Below are 27,930 nucleotides of genomic sequence, written 5' to 3' on the forward strand. Positions count from 1 at the left end.
CTAAATAGAAATACAGCTATATGGCTGAGCCAGCAGCTTGCTTGAGTGCTGACGGTTGAAGAAGGCAGACAGCATATAAATTGAACAAGGAAGGGAAAAGGGGAAGCCAACAGGTGGGTTGGGAATGAGAGATGCTGCTCTAGGATCTGGGGCTCTTGGGAGAATCTCACCTTCCTGGAAAGAACCAGATATGCACATTATTCAAGACCAGAAAAATAACAGAATGAATTAATTCAGACATAGGATTGTCAGATTGCAACCTCGAGAGCCTGTTTCTCTCTTTGACAGCGCCACAGCCACAAAATGCGATTTGGCCATGGCTGCTTTGGGCTTCATTTCAGAGCCAGCGTCAGAAGTAGGCGTTGCTGGGCACCTGCCAATGCCTGCACCAGTTCAGCAGGCCCACTGCTGATCCCTGGAGCTTTCTGATTCTGTTGCTCCTCATTCTTACTTTCCCTCCCCAAGCATCTGAGCAGGGCAAGAGCAAGGAGTGAGAGTAGCACCTTCTACTTCTCTTGCAATCACCCTCTTGGCAGTTGTGTAGGCTGGGACTAGGGAGGTCATGGGCGTTGGGCTGGGGCTTGAAGCCCAACAAGAAATTGCCGGCTCAGCCCCCTGGATGCCAGTCTGTGAATCCCCCCACTTGCCTGGTTCAGCACATGCTGAGCCAGGCAAGCACACAGCCTCCCATTTCCTCGCTGAGCTGCCATTTTGCAGGAAAATGGTAGCTCATCCTTGTTCATAAACATCCATCTGCGCAAATGGTGGCTGTAAAGGGGCCATTTACTCAAGATTACAGGCATAAATGGACCATTTTTGGACCACCCGGGTTGCATGTGGTGGCTGGCCGGAGGGGATCCAGTCAACAGCACACAATCCAGACCCCAGTGAGTTCACCCATCCCTAGCTGGAGCCATGTTGTGTGGCCAGGTGTTCTACTTTATAGAGGACATTCCTCTATTTTGCAGAGCTGGGAGAGGACAGTCCTCTATTTGGAAGTGTTCTCTATTTGATGGGCTGTCCAGTCCAGGTCTGGTTTAAAAATAAATAACAATAAGAAGGGAGAACAGAGAAGAGCCTTGAAGTTGTCCATCAGCAATCAGCACCTGGGCATCAGACCCATCAGGCACACAGGTCACCTAGTCAGTCTTCCTCACTTTAGTGAGATGTTCACTATTTTTAGTGAAATTATAGTTATTATTTTTAAATTTTCATTCATACATATAAATGTGCATATGCAAACATAATTCATACTGGGATCCCCTGTTGTCCTCTTTTTTGGTGATGCAATTCCTCTTTCGGGGCAATGTGTAAAGGACTACCCTAGGCAAAAGGGATAGGGCAGATGAGAAGGCGCTGGACCCACACACAGAGGGTGGTCATGAAGAGATGGGGGCTATGCAGGGCATCTTACCCAAGAGCCTCCCAAAACCTGGAGCTAGCACTGCTCACATTCCCCAGGCCCGTGGTACACCCTCACTCCACCTTCAGCTTTGTCCCACAACAGGTTGGGTAGATGAGTGATGGGACCAGACTGAGAAAAATGAAAGCTCACTGTATTTCACAGTCGAAGAGCTGTTCAAAAGACTGACATGCTCTCAGAGTTGTGGTCCAGAAACTGTATTAAAATAGACCACCACACCAGTAGTATCCTGATACAAGGAATGGGCTTACTTTTGCCTTAAAACCAACATAAATATAAGGGTTCAATTACAAAGAATGGAGAAAACTGATCTCCCTGGCAAAATGGAGCAAAGGGAAGCCTTCCTACTCCATTGCCAGAAGGTATGGTGCTTCTATAAATGGGTATGCAGAGCATGTGCTTGGGATTATTTTATTTTCACTCACAAATATGTAAAAGTAATATGTCATTTTTATTTACCACAGTGTCACAATTTCTCCTCTTAATTACCGTCTTGTCTTGACAGCTTCTTTGGTATTGTAACAACATAAAAAGTTGTGAGTGCCCATAAAAGCAATGGTCCTGACCATCCAATTCAGAATTCTTTACTGACCTTACCTAAAAACAATGTCATTTACAATAGTAGAAGTTTAACTAGAATTGCTTCCTCTCTGCTGGCCTTCTGAAATTAACAGCTGAGTACAGCACATTTTATATAACGTCTTTTTTTGCTTCAATGGGACTTCTCTGAAGTAACTTTTTCTAAGGCTGAAGCCTGTGTCATCAGAAATGTACTGCCCTGACTTTCAGCTGTTAGTCTTGGGTGGATAGGGGGTGTTTATCCTACAGTCCTTTCCATTGGTACAAATGATGTAACTGAAGCAATGTTTGTAGTTAAAATGCTTCCTCCCCCCCCCCCCGCCACGCCTTCTGGGATCCATAAGAACCATTGTGCTGCATATGTAAAGGCAGACCATAAAAAGGCCATCCCTGCCTCAGAGGTGTTATTATATGGATAGAAGACACAGCCACTATGGGAAACAAACAAAATGAAAGAAAATGAGGTAGTGGTAGAGAGCTTGTTAAAAATGTCTCTTTTGCATAAGCTAATTGTGTGGTAGCACTGTGTTCTGTGGAAATATCTCTGACAAAAGCTGAAATGCCAGTCCAGTTCCCATAATATTTTCTTTCTTGTGTTCATCTTGTACATACCTTCAAATTCTAGAAGTGCCCAATGTATTAGGACCTTAGTTTAAGCTTTTTCTTACATCCCTAAATACAGACTACCCCTCTGAAGATATCATGTGTAAGTTAAAAAATACCCCTTTGCTTGACATGCAGGCAGAAACTCCCAACTTTCTATGAGCAGACTTCTGCTCATGGGACACTTCTACTGGAGGAGTGGGGAGAGGCATCCAATGGGAGACTCCTCTAGATCTCAGTCACTTCAGTAAACAGAAGGAACTTAAGAGCTGTGCCAGATCAGACCAAAGGCCTAACCAGTCCAGCACTCTGTTCTCACGGTGAAGGTGGCAACCAGTTTCCCATGGGACACCCACAGTAGGATATGAATGCAATAGCTCCCTCCTGCTCATGTTCCACAGCAACTGGTATACAGAGGCATACTTCCTGTGATACTTGAGATAACATATAGTTATCATGACTAGTAGCCATTATTCTTCATGAAGTTGTCTAATCCCCTTTTAAAGATGTCCAAGTTAGTGGCTATGAAGGCATCTTGCGACACTAAATCCCATAGTTGAACAATGTGTTGTACTTCCTTTTTGGCAGTCCCAAATCTCCTGGCATTCAGCTTCATTGGATGACCCCAGGTCCTATAATTATGATGTCTCCCTTTCCTTTTTCTCCACTCATGCATAGTTTTAGACACCTCTATCATGTCTTCATGGTGGGAGGTAGATGCCAGCTGCCTTTATTCTCCCCCAGAATGTCCCTGGGACCAGAAACTCCTGATGCTGCCCAGTTTCAAATTGTAATTATGCTAGGGATGTTGAAGAATTTCGCCACGGATTCCAGGGAGGCCGAATGCCAGCGCATTCGGCCCCCCGGAATCCATGGCGGAACGAAGCCACCCACCCCACCACCCCGTGAAATGGGCCCAGAACAGAGCCTACCTTTGTTGGCCGTTCCAGTGCTCCTCGAAAGCTTTCGCCTCCTTTTGAATGGCCGTGATAGGCTACGTAAGTAATACCGTAGCCTATCACAGCTAACGCAGGGATGCCATTTGCATCCCTGTGGAGGCCGTGATAGGCTACGTAAATATATATGTAGCCTATCATGGCAATAGGCAGGAACGCAAATGGCGGTCCCTGTCTTTTGCCAGGATAGGCTACGTATATATTTATGTAGCCTATCACGGCAAAAGACAGGGACGCAAATGGCAGCAGCTACAGCAGCTGCCATTTGCGTCCCTGCGCAGCCCAGCAGCTGGATGTCCAGCTGTGGGCAGCCCTGGCCGGCGGCTCTGTGGAGTCGCCACGGAGCGGAGATGGCCAGGGAGAATTTCAGGGGGAGGAACGGAGCGCCTCCCCCACCACCGTGAATGACCCCAGACGAAACGGTGAGTCAATTTCGTACATCCCTGAGTTATGCCCCTTGAAACACTTCAAAATAATTTACGCTCTCTGAATTCTCCCCCACCCCTGGTCATGGTTGTTGCTTCTCAGATAAAGCTGTCCACTCCTCTGAAAATGTTGTAATGTTCTTCCTGTTCCCTTCAACAATTGCAGAAAATGTCCCCACCCCATTTTAATGGAAGGGACCTATGAAAGTGGGGGGACATTTTCAGCACAGCATTAAGTGAAGTGTACTGTAGAAACTTACATTGCAGTGTACTGGTTGGTGCCGCTATACTAGGAGCAACTGCTACCAAGAGATACAGCACTGCAGTACCATGAAAGCTGTTAGCAGAACAGAAATGATTGAAGACAGACATGAAAGGGAAATGACAGAGGATTATTTACTGTCATGGTCCAAGAACCTAACCCCTTCCTCTCCACCCCTGTGGGTCAGAGGAGGGCTTTTCATATTCCAAGCTTGGGGAGGACTGGGCTCCTGGAGCATCCCAGAAGGCTGTCAGCCAAGCAACTATCCCACTAGAGACTCCCATGGAGGAGGAAGCCCAGGGAATAGTGGGGGCTACATCTCCTGCTCCTGAAGAAATCCCTCTGCTCAGACTTTGATGACTGCTTCCCAGACCACTGCAGCTCAGGAAGACCCTTCTCCTTCAACCTGCTATGCCCAGGGCCTGAAAGACACAATTTTGCTGGAGCACATCCCTACATAATAGAGCATAGGCCCTTTAATTACCAAGCTAGCGGGCTCCCTTCTGGGACTTCACACACCCTCTCATGCAGGACTATCTCAACCAACAGGTGACTTCAAACCACTGCTGCTGGAGCAATACTCCAAGCTTCCTGCTTGTCAGGAATTCTTGTATCTGGGCTGACTTTAAATCCAGCCCCACAGTGAGCTCTCTGCAGTACTTTATTTTGTCTGCCTGATCTGCACCTTGCCATGCCTAGCCATAACATTACTGTAAACTCCAGCCTAGAATGGGAGATATTTCTACATAAATATCATCGTAAAGGCCCTCAGCCAGTGCAGAGCCAGCTGTGATGATAGAAACCCACACACCTAATATTGGATAGCTGATTATAAAATAGCATAGCAACTGACATGCAGCATAATGGAAGGAAATCTGCCCACACAGAATGCTGTTTCCACTGCTGGCACATCAGGGGTTGCAGGTTCTTCTAAGCTTTTCTTGGGAGCATGATCAAATGGAGCTTGGCTTCTTCCTGTCTGTCTCCTGTTTGGCTGCTGTCATTCAGTGGCAGTTTTTAGCCTGACCAATGAGCACTGTACACATTGTAGAAGTGTCAGTGCACCTTGGTTTCCAACTGGTCACCCCACCTTTGGTCTCTCTAATACTATAGAGGAGAAAGCCAACACAATGCTAAGCTACTATGCAATAATTGCAACTGACACATGAAATAGAAGTAAGGCCATGAATCTTTTCTAAGACAGCATAGCTTGGATATATATCATACTTTGATAGATAGGCTATGTGATCACAGTGCCAATCTGTAATTAAAGTAAAACAGTGTAGCAATTTTAAGATGCAATTATAGATTTCACTGTTTAACAGTTAACATTAGATGCTATAGTGCTATCCTCTACCTTTGCCATGTAGTCTTCAAATTACTGTAATTTGGCAAGTGATTAGCAGTGAAATGATTCTTGCTAGTGCCCTAAATGTTTGACTTTTATTTCTATTCCCTACCCTGGTCAACCTGTTAATATTCCCCTATTTGGATATTTGTCACACTCTTAAATAGACTCAGTAAAGGTCCTATGACTCTTGTTAGCATGGGAGAACAAAAGCCAACTTATTATGTAAGATAATTCTTTGGACTTCTTAAAGTAGTGGAAGATGACAGAAACATGATCAATTTTGAAATTTTTGTGCAAGTCAAGATTTTACTAGAACCACTGAGAAATGTCAGATATCAATTTGCTTTTTCATATTCACACTCATGAAAAATGTACATTATTTGTAAATTATTCCCAAAGTACACTTATTTCCATTTCCTGAAGGCATTCAGCTGACCGTGAAGTTTATGTTTTTTTCAGGAAGGCCTTTGGCATATAAGCTGGTCTGCTGCTGAAGGGGTTTTAAAATTGGTTGGTGATACTTATCTTCTTTTATTGTTGGCATTTTTACACAACAATAAAAGACCAGAGACTGGAGCCCTCTGTCTATCCTATGCCATGCTGGCAAGAGCAAGGCAGGGCAGGAGGAGGACAGAGACTATTTCACTTCCCATTCCTCTTTAAAAATAAAAAATTCAGCTAGATGGGCCTCTGAACCCATCTAGCTGACCTACGCTGTTGTAGGTGGGGACAGCGATGCAGAGGCCATAGGATCCTGCAGAATATTCTCTCTGAATAGCAGAATGCCCCCTTCATGGCCTTTATGAGATTGGCCAAGGTCGCCATTGTGACCTTGGAAAGCAGCCATCACAGCAGAGACGGGGAGGGGAAGGAGGAGGGAATGATCTGATCTCAAATTTGCCTTCCTGAGGTCATCGGAGCATCTACACCCTTGGGAGAGGAAATCCAACATATCTTCTGATTCCTGGGACACTCTCCCAGGAACCACGGACTTGGTCTGTAATTGTGTTTTTAACTTATTTGTTTTTATGTTATGTTTTAATTCAGATTTTGTTTTTAATAGAGTTTTAGCTGCCTTGAGTCCCATTCTTTGACAGAAAGGTGGGATATCAATAAAATAATTAATACTGTTAAAATTAAATGTGAGAAAATTCTGGCATTTCTCCCTAGGCCTGTTAAAAACACAGGAATTGCTTATAAATCTCAACAATGTGTGAATGAATGAATGAATGAATGAAATTGGATTAGTCTACAGAAAATCAGAAGAGATGCCATATGAGCTGGAGACCTTAAATTCTACAAACACAAGCTCTGTGTCTGTGTGTATGTCATATTTATGGGCCACAGAGCAAATTTTGGAATGGCTCTTATATTGCATAAATAATATTGAGTAAATCTAATGCAGGCAGAGCCTTAATTGCACTTCAGTGGATATTTTATTCATCACCCTCCTAAGGCTATATCTCATTCTCAAAAAAATTGGAAGGAGTAGACCTGAAAAAAATGAGATGCAGGGGTTTTTTTAACCTTTTTTTTAAAGTCACCAATTATTGTAGTCATTGACTGGCAGTTGCTTATTTCCTGGCAAGCTGTACAGCTGCTGTGTTTTGCCGTTCTCTGGCATTCAACTCCAAATAAAGAAAACTTCACAGCTTCTCCATGGCAACCCTTGCATCACTTGGTACTTGTTCTATTTCTAAGGTATCTGAAAGGAGAAACCAGGCTCTAAGCAGGCCCTGAGAAATGGAGGGTGATAAAGGCTATGATGGAATTTATGAAATATTTCCTGTCTCCCGCTTGAAGTGGCCCTGACCTTTCCCCTTCTTAAGAAGTAGTTCTGGAAAGAACACCACAGTTTTTCTGGGGGTGCCATTCAAACAGGGATGATTCAGCCCATCTGCCCAATAGCAGATATAGCTCTGTCCCTGCAAAGTAGTCCTATAAAGCAAGGGTAAAGGAGCTTCCAAAGATACTTTCAGCCATGGCCTCTATGATACATGTTTGCATTTGAGTATTAAGAGAATCCCCGAGTGTAACACAGATACTATAGTGGCAGAAGTTTTCCTCCTTTTAAATATACAGAAGCTTGGTACTCCATGGAAATATGTTTCTGAAGATGGTTTGGTTTCCTCAGTGTATGAGAAAAGGACAGAGTGGCTACTTTTATAGTACACAACTTCACATAAAACAGCATTGTGCCTTTGGTTAATGTTAGCAATCATTTGGCAGTTTAAGACGCTCTTATGTTGTGGAGGTATGTGTAAGAATACACCTAGAAAGGATTTCAAACAATGGATATAGCATAACCTTTCTTGACCATGAACACTAGCTTCCTGTACTAAAAGGCTCACAATCTGTTCAGTAATTTTGCATTCTCACCTGATGGTTAGTGTGCTTTCCTTTCATGTGTTTTACCTTACATTCTTCCCCCTCAGTCTCCCTCGTCCGAAATCATTTTCCATTCTCATCTTTGTATTGGGCTACAATAGATCATATTTAGGTTTGGCATTACACAACATCAGCATGTTGATGATATTCTGCTGTAGTTCTTAACGCATCCCTTACATTTGGGGGCTTGCTAAGAACTAAGCCATGGTTAAGGACTAGGTTAGAGCAACCCAGTTGAAAATGAATCTGAATAAGGCTGGAATAATGATGGTTAGAAGGCTCTGTGATGTGGTGGTGGGGAGATGAACTTCTTTCCCTCAGGTTCCTCTAATTTCAGCCACTCAGGCTCATTGATTTGGGCTGCAATCCTATGCACGCTTACTTCAGAGCCCTGAGAAACTCCAAAGACCAAGGGGCCAAGCAATAGTTCTCTAGCACTATTGGTGGTGGGACATGCAACAGGGACTCCAAAACAGATCATAAATAATGGGCAGGTTCAAAGGAATGAAGTCTATCAGATATCCTGGCCCCAAATTATTTAGGCTTTTATAAGTAAGCATAAGCAACCCAGAAACAAATGGGAAGCCAGAACAGTTGGTATACAACTGGATATATGAGAAAAATTCATTTCAGATCACTTCTGACCAGAATTTACCTAGTTTGCACTTCCCAGAACTGAACATGGACCTGAATGCAGTCTGCAGTTGAAATCCATAAATTTCTGAGCTTGCAGCGCAATTTGCAATACAAAAAAAAAAAGTTAGAAAAATGTGTGCGTTTGAAAAATGTGCGTGAAAAATGCATACTTTTGAAAAAATGTGCACAAACAAGCTTGAAACAATGGAAGAAAATGCATACATTTCAAAATGCACACAATTGGTGTACACATTTGAAAAATTGCACACAAATACAAATTGTCATGCTAAAAGAAACAACAAAGCTTGCAATCTGATACGGGCATGACTTGGAATGAGCTTTGAGGTAAAATCTGGAGAACCTTGAGGAGTTCAAGTTTTGCTAATTCACACATCCCTACCAGCAGCTTGAATTGCACCTGGAACCAAATTGGTAGCCAGAGCAGTTGGTGTAGAATCAGTGTAATATGGTCAGCAAAGCACTCAACATATTTTGCACTAGATGCAATTTCCAAACACTCATCATGGGAAGCCCCACACAGAGTGCATTGCAGCAGGCTAAACAGGATGTGATTAAGGTAGGGAAGTCTGCACAGGGGCGGTGGGGGGTGGGAGATGATGTCAACATCCCTGCTAATAAGAAATGCTGGTGTTGCATCCCTGTGAGCCCTCCACTACACCACTGTGGGTTTCACAAGCACTGAGACTTCTGCAGTAGTGAGGTCATCTGGGATTGGTGCTGAGGGTAATTCCCCACGCCACGCCATCACCTCCTCAGAGTCCATGGCATCATTATCCAAACACAGGAAGTCTGAGCCCGGGGCCATTGCACAGCAGCAGGAATATTACAGGGGGTTCTGAGAGGTGCTTCTTAGATTGCACACTGCCTCATTGACTATGCTAAAACTATTGCTACTCTAAGCAATTTCCCAGCAAGAATGCAATAATATAGCTTTATAGTATAAGGCATCCAAGTTGAAACAGAAAGAAAATAATGCACTCAATTTGAAATTACAGAGGGTTCCTTCCTGTATCAGTACAAGAGTAGGAGGGAGGGCTCAGTCAGAGAATGTCTGCCACGTCCCCTTAATTATAGCTTTATGCATTTCCAAATATATAAGTAAGGCTGCAATATAAAGCAAGCTTTCAAAATGAACAAGTAAAGAAAGTCTGTGTTTGGCTGTAGAAAGAATTCACTTGGGTGAGCACGTTTGCCTGGGACCCAACCATCCCTATGAGATGCCAAAAGGAATCCCAGTTAAAGCCCCTTCCCCCATAACACATTCCAACAGTCCCATTTCTCCCCTCTCCACCTCTCCCACCCAAGTTATTTATTTACATTGCTTGATTTTTTCTTAGTAACACTTCAGCATCAGCTGTACCACAGCTGAGAGCTTGTCAACATGGTGGGAAGAAGCAGCATCATTAGTGGCAGAATATTTATCTTCTTGTTGCTTTCCCAGGCTGTGAATACTATCTGAGTATGTTGTGCCAAGTGGAATGGTTCTAATTCTCTACAACATAAATTGCTGAAGGCAAATATATTGTTAGTGAAACTGTTGATGTGCGAATCACATTCTTCCATCTCTGCATTACATAAGAATGCACGCATCTATAAAGTTAGTAACCTTATGAAATATTAACAGATGAAAAACTTGGGTAAAAAAGCAACAGCCTGTGAACTGCTGTAGGTTTCTTTCTTTCATTTTCATGTTGTTTGATAACCCATGGAGGCAAACCAACACTTTAGATTGCTGGAAGTCAGGATTTCATGTTTTTGACTGTCACTGTTGATTTTTGATGCTGTCAGATGATTGTCCAAGTAGTAACACACTTAGGGTTTTGTGAAGTATAGGAAAACTGGAGATACATATGTTATTCCAGGTAGTTTAAGAACTAAATACTATTCTCATATTTTGAAATGCAGGTGTTTGAATTCCAGTCAGATTAATTCATTTAATATGTTTTGACACATATTGTGAAAAAAGGTTTTTAGAAACTTCATCTGTTAGAAATGGTTTTAAGCCTGCTACCAATAAAATATTTATTTATGCATCCTTAAATAGATAAATAAATTATAGGCCGACGCAGTTAGAGCTGGACATGTCCGTTAATTTCAGTTTCTCTCAATTTCTCATTTTTCCATTCTTAAGTTCAGTTTGTCTAGATGAACTTTGAAGATTTCTCTGATTTAATTTGGTTCATCCCAAACATTGATATATTTTTTTAAGCTCACATAAAAATTTATAAGCATTTTTGTGCACATTTCTCCTAATACATGCATTTTTGTACACATTATTTCCTACTATACACATTATTATTTCCATATAGATACACACATACATTCTCTGATTGGAGAACTCCATGGCAAAATTCAGAGAAGTGTGAACTTCAAAGGATAACTGATTTTCAGTTCACATTGTCGTTCAAAAGGGCGAAATTAGGTAAGTTCACATTAGGTAAATTCACTGTTGGATTACTACAAACATATAACATTGTCCACCAGGCTTAAAATATGTACCTACTTCATGTTACTCGGTGAGAATGACAAATATTTTTAAGCCCTTAGTCAGTGTTTTCAAAATATTTGGCAGCACTATATCAATATTATTATGCGGCATTTTTCTCCAATAATATATCAGCATATGCAAAAATAGGGCAAGTTTCTTTTCCTTCATAGCTGGGTTCACAGTCAGTGTTGCAGTGCACTGGGTCTTTGCTTATGTCACACTCTAGCAAGGATTGCATGAAGTGATTATTGAAGGACCTTTGGCCCTTTGCAGTTATATGAGTTAATAAGAATTGGATTATTATTAAGCTATTGAGTTGTATGTATCTGTGTAGAGGTGTACTAAAAGTATCCAGATGCAATGCAACTGCATGTATCTTTATGGGTGTGTATGTATGTAGTTGTTGCCAGCATATACATACATGCATTCAAAAATGCACACAGTAGCAGGCAATTATTCATAACAGTTAGCCATATGCATATAGAAGAATTGGGAGGACTGGAACAATATTGCCTCTTTAGAAATAATTTCAGAGCTTTCATCTGGACATTCTATGGGGATAATGCATTTACTTCCAAATAAGGTAAATGTCTCAATTTTGTTTCTAGTTATCATCAAGTCTTGAATTACGGCATCATGTTTTTATAGCACACGATCTCTTTCCCCTGCCCATGGCAAGACAAGAGGGATGTTCAATTAATGAGTCATTTCTGTTCTATCAGGACAATGGCAATGATTAGCTGTAATGTCTTGACTTTCAGTTCCGCTCGGAACACAGCTGTACATCCAGGGCTCCACTCAACTCCCACTCTTGATTGCAAATGGGATTTACTCGGCAATAAAGCTGCCATCTGAATAGAATGTTGGAAGGCAATGATACAAACATGTATATAGGCATTACCTGTTCAAAAGAGTATTAAAATAAGTTAAAAGGGAAATTCTAGGATAACCTCCTAGCAACAGATGTGAAGAAGAACAGGACTGCATGAGACAGCAGCTAAAATTAAGGGCAGGGAATGAACCCTATTTTGAGGTCTTTTGTTAAAATCCACCAATAGCTATAGATTCATCTTCTTCCAGTCTCAAGAGCTCTGCCAGGTTAAAAGAGGGTCACACTGATGGCCATTTTTTACACGCAGACTATTAAATCATTTTCAAAAAGAAGTGGACCATGAGTAGAAGCTAAAAACAAACTTAATTCCCAGCAGATATGCACAGGAAAAGAAAAGGTATAAAGGAGATCTGACTGTGATAAGAAAACCATTGTGTGGCTTTTGTTCAAATAGTGTAAAAAAAGCCAAGTGAATATTAGGCCTTTGTCTTAAAATAAAACCTGTGCAATGGAACACAGACAGGCTGACCAGCAAGAAGGTTAAATCAAATGTCACTCATATAATAAAAGTAATATTCACTATCTCTAATCAAATTTAAATAAGAGATCTTCTTAAATGTAAGGCTCAGATCTCCGCTGCCATTTTGATTGCATTAGTCTCTATGTGAACACTTCTTATCCGATAAAGTGTTCTTCTCAGGTCCAGAGTTCAAATGGCAGTATGCTGGGTTTTATAATTGGCAAAAGAGGACATTAGGGCTGCTCTCATTCAGTTTTGGAGAAAAGTCAAGCAGAGCCCAAAAAATATGTAGCGGCAAGGCTTCAGATTCAGCATCTGAAAGCAGTGTGCCTACCCAGTTGGATTCAGGAAGGAGAGGATAGCACAAGGATGAGAGTTTCCACATGCAACAGATAAGTTTACAAAAGTGCATACAACAATGGCATTTAGAACCCAGAACCTTCAGCACAGCAAACAAAATGATTAAAGCAGCTTCAACAAAACAGGGGCGTGTGTTGAACTTTGCTGTATAGGCAAATTCTCAGTCGTTTCTGAAAACACTGTCCTGAAAGTTAAGCAGCTCTTTATAAATATGTTAGAGCATAGCCCAGCCTTCTGCAACCTGGGCTGCACATGCTAGCTGGGAGTGGTGGGAGTTGTAGTCCAACACATTTGGAGGGCACCAGGTTGGGGAAAGGTGTCATGCTGCTGAATAAACTAGGGTCGAAGTTCTGAGTTTATGGCAGTAATTTGAGTCATCACTGTGGTGATGAACTCAAATCATGCACTGTGGTGCACTCAGTTTCTAAACATGGGTTTGGGAGTCAATCTTCTAGTTATATACTCCACGGGTAAAGGAGCTCTTTTCATATCTGGGTGGTACATTTATAAGGGTCCATCCTCACAACTATTTCTGACTGCATACAGCAGCTGCACTTTACAGTCCATCGATACTGACCTTTTGCCATATTGCCACATGCAGACCAGGTTGTTTGAATGCAAAAAGTCAGCATGTGCTGACTTTTCACGTTCCCTCATGCTGCTTGTTAGTTGCAGTGGCCGGACTTCTGATCCATATTACTTAACACACGTCCTTACAATTCCCATGTTATTGTTTACATGTGGAGGAGTGCCAGTGGAGGCTCAGTGAAAACAATGAGTACCACATCCACAAAAGGTTATAAGATTTGCCTTTCAGTTTCCCTTGTGTGCTTATCTAAACCCTATTTCTGTTTAATAGGTCAGGAGCACTACAACCTCAATGAGGATGCTTCACTTGCATGTTTAACTGCAGTTCATTTTAATAAGGATTTACCAAAATTTACAAATTTCTTCTTATATGTGATGGAAAGAACTTGTGCTTTTAAGGGAGCAATCCTATGCATGTTTAGACAGAAGAAAAGTCCTACAACTCCCAGCATTCCTCAGCCAGCTATGCTGGTTGAGGGATGCTGGGAGTTGTAGGCCTTTTTTTCTGTCTAGATTGCACCCTAAAACTTTTAATGCAGGAGAGAGCAAAACCGACCAATTAATCCATCTCTACCTATCTTTTACTTGTACAGCTCTGTAAATTTCCATGTTCGCTGAGAGTGCTATATAATAAAGAAGAATTTATAATAATGAAAAGAAGAATTTTTACATGGAAAAATAACAACGGGAGATTCCCTTCCCCCATCTTTTCATTTTTGCTTGTCAAATGTTTCCTTTTGAATATTTTTCTCTATATAGTGAGGTCTGAGCATTACCATGACCTGAAGAGCATTAGATTTCTCAAGTCTTTTCCAGGACATGGTAAATCTCATATCTTACCACCTGTGTCTGTGTGGGCCCATTCAAAAGAAATGTTCATACACAAAAATGATAGTTAAAAATCTCATTGTCATGGCATTATCATGATGGCAGGAATAAACATGAACATCTGGCCTATGTTTGAATGAATAGAGCAGATGTAAAGGCCACAATATCTCATTCCAGCCCTCTCACTGCAAATCCTTTAACTTAGAACTTACATGGAGCATACAGTGTGAATAAAAGCAGAGTGAGCCTTCGAAACGTTTAGCTCTGCCATGAAGAAAATGATGCAGAATAGAATAATGTAATAGTAGCAAAATGGGCTGCTTAAAGAGTAGTTTAGATTCATATCCATTCAAATGAAATCATTTGACTCCCATTTATTCTTATTATTATCCTGAGTTTTTCAGCTGTGCTCAAGACACCTTTAAAGTCTTTTAATGGTTTTGATTTGGAGCAGTGGGGTGGGGGTGGGGAGGCAGCATAAAAAATAACTAGGCTGTATAAATGGCGAGGTACATAAGGAATTTTTTTAACTGAATATTGTGGCTTGCTTGAAAGGCTAGTCTGCTGAAGTTTGCAACATAAAGATAGACTTACACTGTATTTGAGGTTGTTCTCCCTCTTTATTTCTTTTCTTGCAAAGAGCCATCTTTTTGACTCTATATACCTAGATAGGAGCAATTTTCTTTTTCTGAAACCAAAGTTTTGTGGCTTGCCAGGTGCTTCATAATACCTGTTACTGCAACTGCCAACAAAGAGGGGTTATTGAGTAGTATCCAATGCTGCCCTTGTGCCTCTGATGGTTGTGTTGCACCAGCAACACAACAGGAAGTTAGCACTCCCTAGAACAATCCCAGAAACAAGCCAAGACACCATTTTCAGAATGAGACAGGTCAGCAGAAATTAGCATTTTAGTTCATTTGGGGTTGCTTTAGGAAGCGTTAACTTCCTGTTTCACGAGTGATGGGTCTCGCTGGTCCACTTGCAGCATTGGATTCTGCCCATTGAATCCCTAATGGGTTTCCATACATGGCAGGTCACAAGTTGTACAGGCTTAAGTTAAGGCAGTATTATGGCAATATGTAATAAGTGAGGAACAACAAGAGGGTAATGATACTTAGCATTCAGTGTGCTTTAGAAGCATTGTCTTAGTAATCCTTCCAGCACCCCTTCAGCAAGGTCAGTAGTGCTATCATATTGCAGATATGTAATATGTGGCTGAGAGAATGACTTGCTGAAGGCTACCTTGTGAGGTCATAATGCAAGTGACATTTCAGCCAAGGACTTCCTGGCCCACACATTACCATGCTTGCTTGGGACTCATGTCTCTATCATTTCTGAAACCTACATTTCCATGTTCAGGGGATAAGTCATTGTAGAATTCAAATGTCTGTGGTAGGCAGAGTAGCTAGACAAACCTCTTCCTTCTGTGGCCCTTGCTTTATTCTTCCAGAGAACAGGCTGGGATATATATATATATACACACACACACACACACATACGTACACCCCCCCCCCCCAAATACATAGGACCACAGGATGAGTAACTTTAGGAACTTTGGTTTCGATAGCACAGTCTGCTTGTAAGGTATCGGATGGGAGTAACAGAGAAGAGGCCAGAGCTTTTCCAAAAAAAGGAGGTTTTATTGAGAAGAGCAGGTGCTTGGTGATGCTTTGGTGTACACAGAAAACTGTGGAAAGAGTAAAAGCTAGAGAGAGGTGGGAGGAGAATCAGGATCAGAGCCAGCATACCTATGAATACCAGTGCAATAAAGAGACAAAGTCTCAGGATGTTGAAAAAATAGGTGTCATTTTATTCCAAGAAGTTGCCCTATGCGTTTTGGCCTGGAATAATATGTATGGGCCTTCTTCAGGGGACAATGTTTCTAAAAGTGCCTTCTTCAGTGCAAAGATCTCTGAAGAAGATTAATCCTGTGACTGGTCATATTATCATTCAGGGCTGAAAAGCGTAGGGCAACTTCATGGAATAAAACAACATTGATTTGTTCAACATCCTGAGACTTTATCTGTTTGTTCCATTGGGCAGTTTGGATGTTCTCCAGTTTTGTTTGCCTCCAAATACCAGTGGCCAGGAACCAACAATGGGAGAAGTGTATTGCCCTTGTGTCCTGCCTGTGGACTTCCCATGGGCATCTGGTTGGCCGCTGTGGGAAGGAGGATGTTGGACTGGATAGGCATTTGGTCTGATCCGGCAGGGCTCTTATGTTTAGGGAAGAGATCCGGGGACTGGAGGACAAGCAGGATATTGCACTTGTAAACCTATCCTTCCTTATGATCTATCTGAAAACATATCAAAAGGGAGGGGGAGGGGGTCCTCAGCTTTAGGGTGGGTCCAAAAGAAGGCAGGAAGAGCAGGTTTCCTGAAGCATGACAAGTCTTTCATGGACAAAGAACACAGGATGATGGGGTGCAGAGATGTGCACCCCAAGCTAGTATCTCCAGGAGTCAGTCAGACACTCAGACTGTGTGTCTGTCAGCAAGACTGCTCTCTTGAAATCACTGAGTTCAGGGCTCCAAGGCCAGTCATAGCCTTAGAAAAACAAAACAAAAAAACTAGGTTGGCAACTGAAAGGAGGATTTCCATATGAACAAAAGGGGACAATGATTGGCTGCACTCTCAATAGAAGGTGATTGGCTCTAGGTGTGTTTCTGTACTATTTCAGACAAGATGGACATTAAAGAGCCAATGTGATAGGTGAGAACAAAATGTGGGGCAGGGAGAGGTTGAGCTAGTGCTCTCTAATAACATGCTCTTAGCTCTTTCAATCTGTAACTAGAACATTTTATTTATTTATTTATTTATTTACAATATTTGTATACTGCTCCATATCTGGAACAGATTTCAGGGCAGTGAACACAAGAGATAAAACAGTAAAAGGAAAAAAAAATTAAAACACCAGATTAAAATGTTATTTTAAAAAACAGAATACCAATAAAACCGTGACTGGTCAATTAAGGAATGCCTCCTGGAACATAGCTTTCATCTGGCTTTTACCCTAAGCAGGCTTCTCCATTTGTCCATATTCTACTTCCTTAATACATACTGTAGATGCAGTTATTACTATTATATCATTGGTTTGCCCTGGATATTCTGAAATTCCTTCTGGCTGGAGTCTCCCATGTCTTGTGTACCTGCTAGTGCCATTGTGATATGTCTGGACTGACCAAGGAGCTGGAAGGACCCTGTTAGGAAAACCTACTGAAAGGCTCTCATCCCATCATCATACTAGGGTTCATAGGTTCTTTTCCAATACATTAATTTAAACCGGTAAAAGTTTGAGGACCCATAGAGAGTGGCTTCCCATACTAATGGCGCTACATACTGACAACTCTTCCTATTTTTTGTCTTCCACCTCACAGTCTCACTGTTTCAGTAAGTGAGGATGCTACATGCCAAATCTTAGCAATCTAGTCTTTTATAGCTGGTGCACCAATTCAGTCTGAGATTTCCACTCACCATGGCCTTGCAGAAGTGCATTCTCAGCTCAGCATATTCACTTAGGTCCCACTAGATTAGTCCAGATGCACAGGTGCCAACATCGAGAAGATCCTCAGAGTTGTAACCTCAGCATTTTTCAGACTTCGAAGAAGATGGAACTATGAAGAATAGATAAATCACACTTCTTTTTGTAAAGTCATTTTACTTTTCTTAACAAAAACAAAAAAAAGCAAAGAAAACAATAAATTATTGATTGGGGACTCTTCGTCTCATCTGCTTGTCAGTTTCTGCAGTGGTGATAGGAATCTGTGTTAACTTGCAAACAGTTCAGGTTTACTTTTAATAGCATAGAATATGTATTTTTATTACAGGGAAAAGTTACAGAATCCGTTTGGTGTGCTGTGGATAAGCAGTGAAAATAATTTGTGTAATGAGCAGATGTGAATCAAAGGAGGAAGTCCTGGGATGCAATGGACTATAAAAAGCACAATATTTGAAAAGCTCAGTATTACAGGAGCCTTTTATCTAAATCCTCCATTTCAGCAAAGCAAACAAGCATCCATGGATTTTCTTTAAGCACGGCCATTCTTTCTCTCTCTCTCTCTCTCTCCTTTTTTTTTTTTTGGACACTGCAACAAATCTTGATAGCTTGAATGAGAGCCAGAGGGCATGTTTTGGATATTGCTTTATACTAATCCACCATCATTAAGTGGGAAGAGTGAGATCTGATAGGTATGCACAAGAGAGCTGAGCATTCTTTACAATAAAAAATGCTTCATAAATGATCCCAGTCCTTTTGGTCAAGGGTCTTTGGAAATCACTTGAAATTGGTTAGCTGGAAAAATATTTCTGGTATGGTTAATGCTTATCATATGGAGCTGACACTTCCAAACCCTCAGCTGTTGCTGCCGGAGCATGTCTTTAGGGGGCCTGCATCCATCTACCTGCCTAAAAAAACCTTCATGCATCACAGAATATAAGTGGATTGAAAAACATTAGTACACATCAGAAAAGCACTCTAGATGGAGGTGGAACTGAATACATAGCCAGTTCAGAGTGAGTACTGGGAGATATGAAAGACAGTGAACAGCTCCTAAAACGAAATTAAACTGACGTTTTCTTTTGTTTGGTCAAGAAAGAAAATGACTCTTGCCATTAAAGATGTTGAACAATCAAAAGGCATTTATAGCAGGTACTGAAGGAATACAGAGGTATTCCGCCTCCAATGAGACAAACAGTTGCAAGCAGGGATGAATGAGCATTTTGTTCAGTTTGTTGTTTGAGAAGAACTTAGCAACTCTCTTTATAAATAGCATGGAAAGAACTTGATATTTTTAAAAGTTGAATATGGGAATGTGGGAGGAAGCCAAACTGACATTCACCCATCTAGGCCCAGGGCTCTGAGTGTCTTAACTCTTAAAAGTCTGTGTATTCAACCATTTTTGTGGTGCTGAACTAGGGTTGCCACCCGTTTTTTCTGGCAGGGTCCTCATCTTTAACAGCTACATGACAGGCAGGTATAACATGGCCTTTTCCATTCTTAACTGATTGAATTTAGCTTGTGGAAAACAGTAAGAATTTTGTTTGGTTTGTTTTTGATAAGAATTTGCTAAAATTCGCAAATTTGGTCATAAGCAGAACAGAGAGAATTTGAGATTAAAAAAAATCAAATGTGGAAGGAAGTGAAACTGATCGGTCTCAACCTGGTTGTGAGGATTACCAAGGTGAACCATAACTTATGCAATATAAGAATGAAATGAGCCTGTTCAAGGCTTGCCCATACAGGCACTAGGCTTTCATAGGCTGTGGAGGTGGACTTCTACTCCACACAGCTCACATCAAGCAAATTTCACCAACACTAGGAAGAATGAGGGAGTTGTGTGCATTGGAATTATATATACAAAGTACATCTAGAGTACGCTACTCGTTTGTGGTTTGAAATGCATCGCTAAATCACCCCTTCACCACTTGTTCCTATTTCTTTTCAGAACTACATGGAACCTTATAATCTTGGTTATATTTGCCCACAGGACACCCCTGTGAGGCAGGCCAGTTTTTATTCTCAAAAATAAAAGTGGACCTATCTGGCTCACTGCTTACCTCTGTTTTTGAAAATAAAGCTTTTTTGTTGTTAAATTCCTCAAGATTTTTCTTTGTTTGTTGTGGTTTGCTCCAGTTTATTTTCTTTTTAGGATTTCAGGCCATACATATTGTTGTGTGTGTGTCCCCCCCCATTGTTAGTCTTTTTATTGTGAAGCTAAATTTTTATTGTGAAGCTTGACTTATGAGTTTTAACTTGTAGACAGATCACATGCACCATCTCCATGGAAACTGCCTGATTTATGTTTGTATTTAATTAGACTTGTCCATTACGTCTCCAGATAGAATTTAATTTGAATGCATGTGCCAGTCACATTTTAAAAGATTCATTATACCTAATCTGCAAATTGAGTGAGTAGATTTCCAAGAGGTTACATTTTATATGCATAGTTCATTTAACAGTTTCAGACAGAAGAAAAACCAAAATGTTCCTTTTCTCCAAAAGGGTTGTGAACTTCACTAGTCATTGTTGTTTTTTCCTTGTATGAAGTCTACTCCATGTTTCCCATTTATATAATTTAAATCATGTTAGCTGACCTTCAGGGTATGTCACAGCCAGAAGCAAAACAGTGTGAATTAGCATTTACAATTGTGCTTAAAATTGATGAACTTCAAGAAAACCAAAAGCAGAAGTTGCAATTTAGACAGATGTGAGATGGAAGTCTTCCCCAGACTAGTGCTCTCTGGATGTGTTGGACTACAGTCCCCATGATACTCGGCCACCAATAGCCATGCTAGTTGGGGATGATGGGACTTATAGTCTGGCACATCTGGAGGGTGCCAGATTAGGGAAGGCTGCATGTGCCATACCATTTATTAATTTAAAAAACAAGAATTCTGTGCACAAGCCTTGGGATGGATTTATATCCCACCCTTCAATATGTTCTGTGGGGGATTTCCTCTCTCCAGCACTGCCGCCACCTATTGGGAAATTGCTCCTTCACTGGGCAATCCCAGCCATGAGATTTCTTAGATAGAGCAAATGCTTATATTTCTGGGCTCAAGGAACTCTCTGCCAGTATAGTGCAGAGTTCCACCAACTGAGCCTTTTCTGCTGCTACCAATTCTCTTAGAATACTTTAACATCTCCCAGAAACTGGTATAAGAGGCTTAGGCGTGAGATGGGCACCATCACTCCAGACAAGATGAACTATTAAACAAGAATTTTATTAAAGGGATATTTTGTACATAAGGGATTACTAATATTTACTTGGGGGTTTTCAAAAGACTGCTTAGTGACAGTTCTTTAAAACTCAAGAGACACTGTTCCTGTTACAAGCCCCTAAGGACTTCTTTTACCTCAGGCCAAATTCCCTAAACCTCGGCCAAATACCCTTACAACCAGGCCCAGCTTCTGGGCACAGTCTTCCTCTGACACCAAACTTCTCCCGTTGCATTTCTCGCTGCTTGGACAGTTTATCAGGATTTCTGCACTCTGCTTTTATAACCTTCCTCTGGCAAGATCTTAGGGCAGTCTCTTGCCCTTACTCGTGATCTTCACCAGCTGTGTATGGTTATCCCCCAAGGAAGGAATAGCTTAACATCCAGGCATTAGCTATTTCCTTTTCCCTCAGCCTCCTCTTAGTCCTTCTAAAACACCACACACACCAACCGGCAGACCTTCTCCTTCGCTGACTTCCGCAGACTAACTCCCTCAACCGTCAACTGTCATTTCCTTAACTGACCTTTCTCAACCATTCTTTCCCACCCAGCTAGAATCCCCACCCTGTCAGAATCAAACCTACCTGATCCAGGCCCCATCTAACAATATTCAAAGCGATTCTTTCTCTCCCCCTTCAGAATGTCACTCAGCACCTCCTAAACAGGCCTTTGACAGTAAAAAAAACAAGGCCTCAAGCCTACGCAGCAGATACGTTATTGCCTCAGAGGCCACACAAAGTAAACATTACATAACAATAACCATTATATGCAGGCATTTGCTCACATGTTCCCAGACAGTTTACAAAAAGTTCAAATGTTAATAAAACACTTAAAAAACACACACATTAAAATGCTACTATATAAGAAAGCAATTTTGAAAGCAGTCAGCAGAAATGAAAACAAGCAGCAAGCATTATTTAAACAGCAACGACAACAATGTACAGAGGACTAAAAACTCGGGGGGGGGGGTGTTAAAGGCAGGGTTGCACTGAAATGATACCAAGGTAGACATTAGGCCAGCCTTCCTGGAGTGAGTATTCTGCAGATGGATTGCCATCATCATGTAGATGCTTTTCCCTATATACACGCACTGCACTTCAGATGGCAATGGGGGGAGGTGGGGCATCCAGACCAGGATGTTCTTTGCAAGCCTCCTTGAAAAGATCAGAAGCTGCATCAGATCATAAGAAAATGGGCTCTGTCCACCATCATGCAAACAGACTTCCACTTGTACAATGGGACCTCCCCTTTCTCTCCTGCCCCCCCGCCCCAATTTGCTTCAGAGATTCCCCCTAGCCCTTTGGAGCAGATTTGGGGTCATATAGGGGGCTGCATGAGGAGGGAGAATCCATTCTGCCAGTAGTGGCCGTCCCACTAGTAGATGGATGGACACCACTGGATACAGTCCAACATATGCACATCCCCAAGTTCTTCTCTGAGTAGTTTGAGATGTTCTGGATCTCAAAGAGTAGATAGCCTTGCTGAAGTAGGTGAGAGGGGTTTGTTGCTCCCTTCCTGGGAAATCATGGTCTGAACAGAGCGTGCCTGTGAGTAATTAAGGCTCTTTGGGGATAATGAGCAGCAGTCTTTAAAAGCCAGCTGCTTATACACTTCTGAGACTTTGTCCAATGTGCCTAGCAAGCAAGCCACAAAGTACCATTCTCTGGCTTCCTCAGGTCTGGGGATTTCAAATTACAAATTTAAAGCTTGATATTGTTTCAAAGCATGATAGGAAGCTAGTTTAGAGACTTAAGGAGATGGGTGTTGAACCTCTTACAATCCAAGGACCAAATTCAATTTTGGAGAAGCTCTCAGAAGCATTCCAGTGGTGGGCTGGGCCAAAGGCAAAAGGGCTAGGACCAAAAAGACCAGCATATTTTAACTGAAGGTCTTATTGCCAATAATTTAGCCTTAGGGCTGTGCCTTAACACACCAAGGGTGCGATCCTATGCATGTTTAGACAGAAAATAATTCCTACAATTCCATGTTGAGAATTGTAGGAGTTTTTTCTGTCTAAACATGCATAGGATTGTGCCTTTAGATGAGAATAAGTCCCATTGAACTCATTGGATCTGACCTCTGAATAGACATGCGTGGAGTGTAACACTTGCCTGTTCTATCAACCTTTACTCTCTGCAGTAGATTATGGTTTCTTTAATGTGTCTGATTCAATTTTTGTTCATTTTTCAAAGTCTCTTAATCAGAACAGCTTACATGTTGAATATCACTAATAGAAAGCTTGGTTTTCTTTTTCATTTTTATACTATGTTATTCTCAATTGCATCCCACATAGGAGGGACTGTATTCATTCAAACTGCAGTGAGTTTTTTTTCTAAAATAAAGACTATTGAAAAGAAAAGAAAAAGGATAAAAACTGTCTGGAATAAATTAAACTAATAGTACTAGCAAGACATAAGCAAGGACAAGTCTAATGCTCCATACTTTGTACTGAAAAAAGGTCTGAATTTTTTTTAGGAAGGAATGTTAGGGAAACAGCCAATAGGCATTAAGGGAGGAGGAGGAGGAAGAAGAAGAAGGTGAAGAAGAAGACGAAAATGAAGAAGAAGAAAACAAAGGAGGAGGAGGAGGCAACAATGAAGAAGAAGAAGAAGAAGAAGAAGAAGAAGTCAAAATAAGCAAAACAAAATCTTTGCCCTGTGTTATTTGAAAAAATGAAAAAAAACCAAACCACGGAGTTTTGTGAAACTACATGAATAGTACATATCTGTGATCCTGACAATATCTGTGCTGTTTACTTTGTTTCTGTCTTTTCAGAGGAAGACGGTGGTGACCTCCTCAAGACGGGGATCAGTTTTCCAGAAACACCAGAGGAAGAGCTAGGTACCAATGTTATTTCTTATTGAAACAAAACTGGTTTTAAACAAATGTTAGGTGCCAGCTAATATTTGAACTGTTTAAAACCAGGTGTGTGATAGCGATGTATGATAATTTTGTTTCAGTTCACAAATCACTCAAAAATGCCCTGCTCACAATCCCAAATGCAAATGGGAGTACATTTTCTCAAAAAATGTTAACGAATTCCTGAGATTGCATTGTCATTTGCAAAATGTGTACATGAAAAATGCACAACTTCCTCAAAATGCACAACTTCCTTAAAATGTGCAAATCACCCACACTTTACTCTGTAGGGGAAATCTGCACAATTTTGGAAATTTGCACAAATTTGGGACTTGTTTCCTCCTCAACTTTCATGTTTGATAGCTATTTGTTTTGCTCAATTTTCCTGTTCACACAAAATGAACAGCGATTGCAAATGCAAGTGCAAATTGAGGAGAGACGCCCAGCAAGCGATGTTTGGAGAATTTTGACAATGTCGAACCACCCATCCCTAATGTGTGATGGCATGGACCTTTTTGTTTTAATCCAGAATCAGCTAGTACAGTAGTAGTTATTTGGACTCTTCCCTCCCCATCTTTTCTCCCTATTTGTAATGGCCACAGAAAAGCTGAAGTAAAATTGCCATGCCATTTTTTATTTTTTTAAAGAAGGGTAAAAAGGAATACTCTAAGTCAAGGGTTGGGAATTTGTGGCCCTCCAGATGTTGTTGGATCACAACTCCTATCAACCATAGCCAGCAAAGCCAGTGGTGAGGGATGATTGGAATTTTGGTCCAACAACATCTGGAGGGCCACACATTCCCCAGCCCTGTTCTAGGTAAAATTCTGTCTACATAGACTACAGTTATTACTCCATGCTACAAGAGTGTTCCAATGCAGAATTGCGCTGGGGGACACTTAATAAATTCTACTTCCTAACCATAGATGTTTTGAATGCTTTGAGTACTTAGCTAATGATTCAGGGCTATTTCGTATAGGATAAGTTTCCTACGCTGGCATGAGGGAAACTTTTGGAATCCCTCGGTACACCATCATATGTGATATACTTCTCATATGTCTACTTTTCCACATCTGCACTACATGCGAACCTGCCAGCCATCGAAGGTTGCACATGTGCTTTTATCACATACAATGGTGCGCACACATAGTATGGTACCTACTGTTTCCTTCACAGAAATGTAGCAAGTGTGAAATAACCCTTTTCAATACATTTTCAAGCAATGTTAAAAATTTCAAAGCATGGCAGGTCACTTCTTTAACTTTTAAAAGAACCATTAAGTACATGTAGTATCCACTGAAGTATTGCAAGATGTATACATTGTTTGTCAGTCATATGCATGTACATGTTGTAACATAATATTTCTGTGAGTTGGCTATTGTCACTTAAAAATGCAATGAAGGGGAGCTACACTGGAGAATTTCTGCAGATTTACACCACACAATAGCCTTCATTCAAGTAGTGGGACCTTTTTCCATTAAAAATGTTCAAACAGCTTACACGATAATTGTATTATATTTGCAGGAATAGCAATTATAGAAAGTCAATTGTCTTTTCTATGCCACTGACCATAGTATAGTTAAATCTGGGTTATTGATTACTGTCTTGCACATTGTGGTCAGTATCTGGGAGGACACACTGGGCCAACTGAGGCAAAGTTCAGCATTTTTCAGCATTTTTATTCATTAGGGTAATACACTAGGGTTGCAGTAGTGTGATAGTAGTGATGAGAAGGAAAGAAGCCCTGGCAGTGATGACCTCAGTTGTCTGTCTGTCACAGAGGATAAGGACTCTTTCTGCTGTTGGCTGATATGGTTTGGTTGTAAGAATCACTGGTTGATATTAGCTGAGCAGCTCTCATTCTGAGAAACTGCGCTTATCAGCTGGGCTGGGCTGATCCTTGAGAAGGAAAATGAAGGCTGAAGGTTCTAGGAAAAGAGGAGCAGAAAAAGCAGAGGCTTAGGTAAATGAAAATTGGACAAGGGAGTGATCCAGGGGAAGAGAAGGCCAGAGTCAGGAGTCTGAGAGGGGAAGGGAAAGTGGGAGATAGAGTGGGCAGAGGAATTGCATATTGTGAGAGGTACGTACATGTCATACTTGCAGAGGTGAGAAATTGCCAGCTGAACGTTTGGTTGCAGGCCTCTAGTTTGTTTTAATGGGAGAGAGTGCATCATATGTTTAACTTTTTAACTGTAATGGAATATAAAGGTGCTTAACCTTGGCTGGATATTTCCCACACTGTTAGATGATATATGTACATATATCTCTTTCAACCTCATGTACTTTCCAAAAGGAGAGTAAGTTCCAGGAACTGCCCTCCGCCACCTTTGTCAGCCATAATAAAGATACTCCATCTGATCTGAGACATTGCATTTGTAGTATTGTGGGAGTGGAGGGCATTCTTCATTATCTGTCTGATTGCCTTTTTAAAATAAGGTTGCCAGATATATGATTTTTACTCAGGTCCCATTTTGCTTTGACTCTTGGACTAATCAAGAGAAAACGGGTGTGGCGTGTGTGTGTTTTTACTGGCAAACAAAGCAATGAATGTAATAGAAAAAATAGATTCCTTTACATTAGTAGCAGAGAAATTAAGACAATGTTATATAAATACTATAGATTCATATAATACAGATTGAATATTTAATTTTGTAGTTTTATTTACTAAGTCAGAGAGAAAGAGGGATTTATAACTTTTTCTGTTCTCCTTTATTTTATCTTGTTCTATTGCACCTATTTTTTGTATTCTTCGTCTTCTTATGTCTGATGGTCAAAACAACAGACTTTGAACTGAAGTGATTAAAGCAGCCCAGAACATATATTTTGAAAAGTGATAGGACTTAGCTATATGTCTCCAGTGGCTTTCACCTACAATTCTGAATTGAATGAGGATAGTTAAAAGCAAAAGTAATTAAAAATTATTTTTTCCATATTCTGATGAATAGATTTGCACCTTACAAAACTAAGAAACTAGGTTATGGAATAATTCCTGAAAATACAGGCCACAATCCAACCAGACACTTTTACATGTCAGAGGAAGTAATCCTATGCCCCCCAGACAGCATCTGTGGGGATAAAGGATTATTCAGTTTCCCTGATCTGAGCTAGTAGACAGGGCTCCAAGCTTGGAGCCAGGAAACTGTTCTCCCTCCCCCTCCCCTCGATAGCCAGTGGAGAGAGAACCACACGAGCTACCTCTCCACACTTGGAAAACGGAGCATGGAGATGGGAAAAAGGAGGTGTTCCTGGGGGAGGGGAGAGGAGGAGACTGGGGACGTTGGGCTACGACATATCCCCAGCTGTCCCCAGCCTCCTTCCCACCCTCTCCAAAGCCTCTGCTCGATGGGCAAAATCACCCATCTAGCTAAAATGCAGAGCAGGAGACTCAAGGGACCTCCTGCTCTACACTGGATACTTATAAGCCTCCAAGTACCCAGGGCACATTCCATAGCATTGCACCCTTAGATTTCAGTGGGAGAGAGTTAAGCATGTGCCTAACTTTCTCCCACAGAAATCAATGCAACTTAAAAGCGCTTGGGCTATCCCAAACTAAGACTGCTATTTTTATGAAGAGAAATCAAACTGGAAATCGTTTCAGGAACAGAATTTTGCCCCTTGAAATTTCTGTAGAAAAAAATGATTTTTAAAATGTTAAATATTTGTGTATAAAATCAAAATGTTTGTTGACTTTTCCTATATTTTGGCCCGCTAATTATTTTGTAATTCTGTTTTTGTCTTAATTATGTTCCTGTTTCATTTTCCTTACCCTCAGTTCTTTTCCAATGAGAAAACCATAAGAGATGGGGAGGTTGGGGGTCATCTACATATACTCCAAATATCTCATTTTGTTATAAGTATTATGGAAAAGTCTAGCACAGAATTGTGTGTTCTTGAGAGTACCAATAAAATGAGATTAAAGGGTTTCCTAGTGTTGCCCTAGATTCCGCACCAGATGTTTTTCTGTACCTTCTTTGGAATTTATTGTTAGAAAATAATTGTACAGTATTGTATAAAAACTGCCATATTTATTCTCAGAAATACTATAATTTAACCTGCATACTATGGATAGTTAAAATTCTGTAAAAGATTGAATTTCT

At 41.0% G+C, this 27,930-nt stretch overlaps 1 protein-coding gene across 1 annotated transcript in view; it reads left to right on the top strand.

The window, feature by feature from the left end:
- The window catches only part of DLGAP2 (DLG associated protein 2), a 511,080-nt gene that overhangs the window by 333,380 nt on the left and 149,770 nt on the right, over positions 1 to 27,930 (top strand). Inside the window, exon 3 of the mRNA XM_084826764.1 lies at positions 23,753 to 23,818. The gene's annotated coding sequence lies outside the window, so the exon portion shown is untranslated. The remainder of the gene's footprint in view (positions 1 to 23,752; positions 23,819 to 27,930) is intronic.

Source organism: Heloderma suspectum, chromosome 1 (assembly GCF_057233095.1).
Source record: "Heloderma suspectum isolate Gila_16-S chromosome 1, 16-S_ref, whole genome shotgun sequence".
NCBI classification, from domain to species: Eukaryota; Metazoa; Chordata; class Lepidosauria; order Squamata; family Helodermatidae; genus Heloderma; species Heloderma suspectum.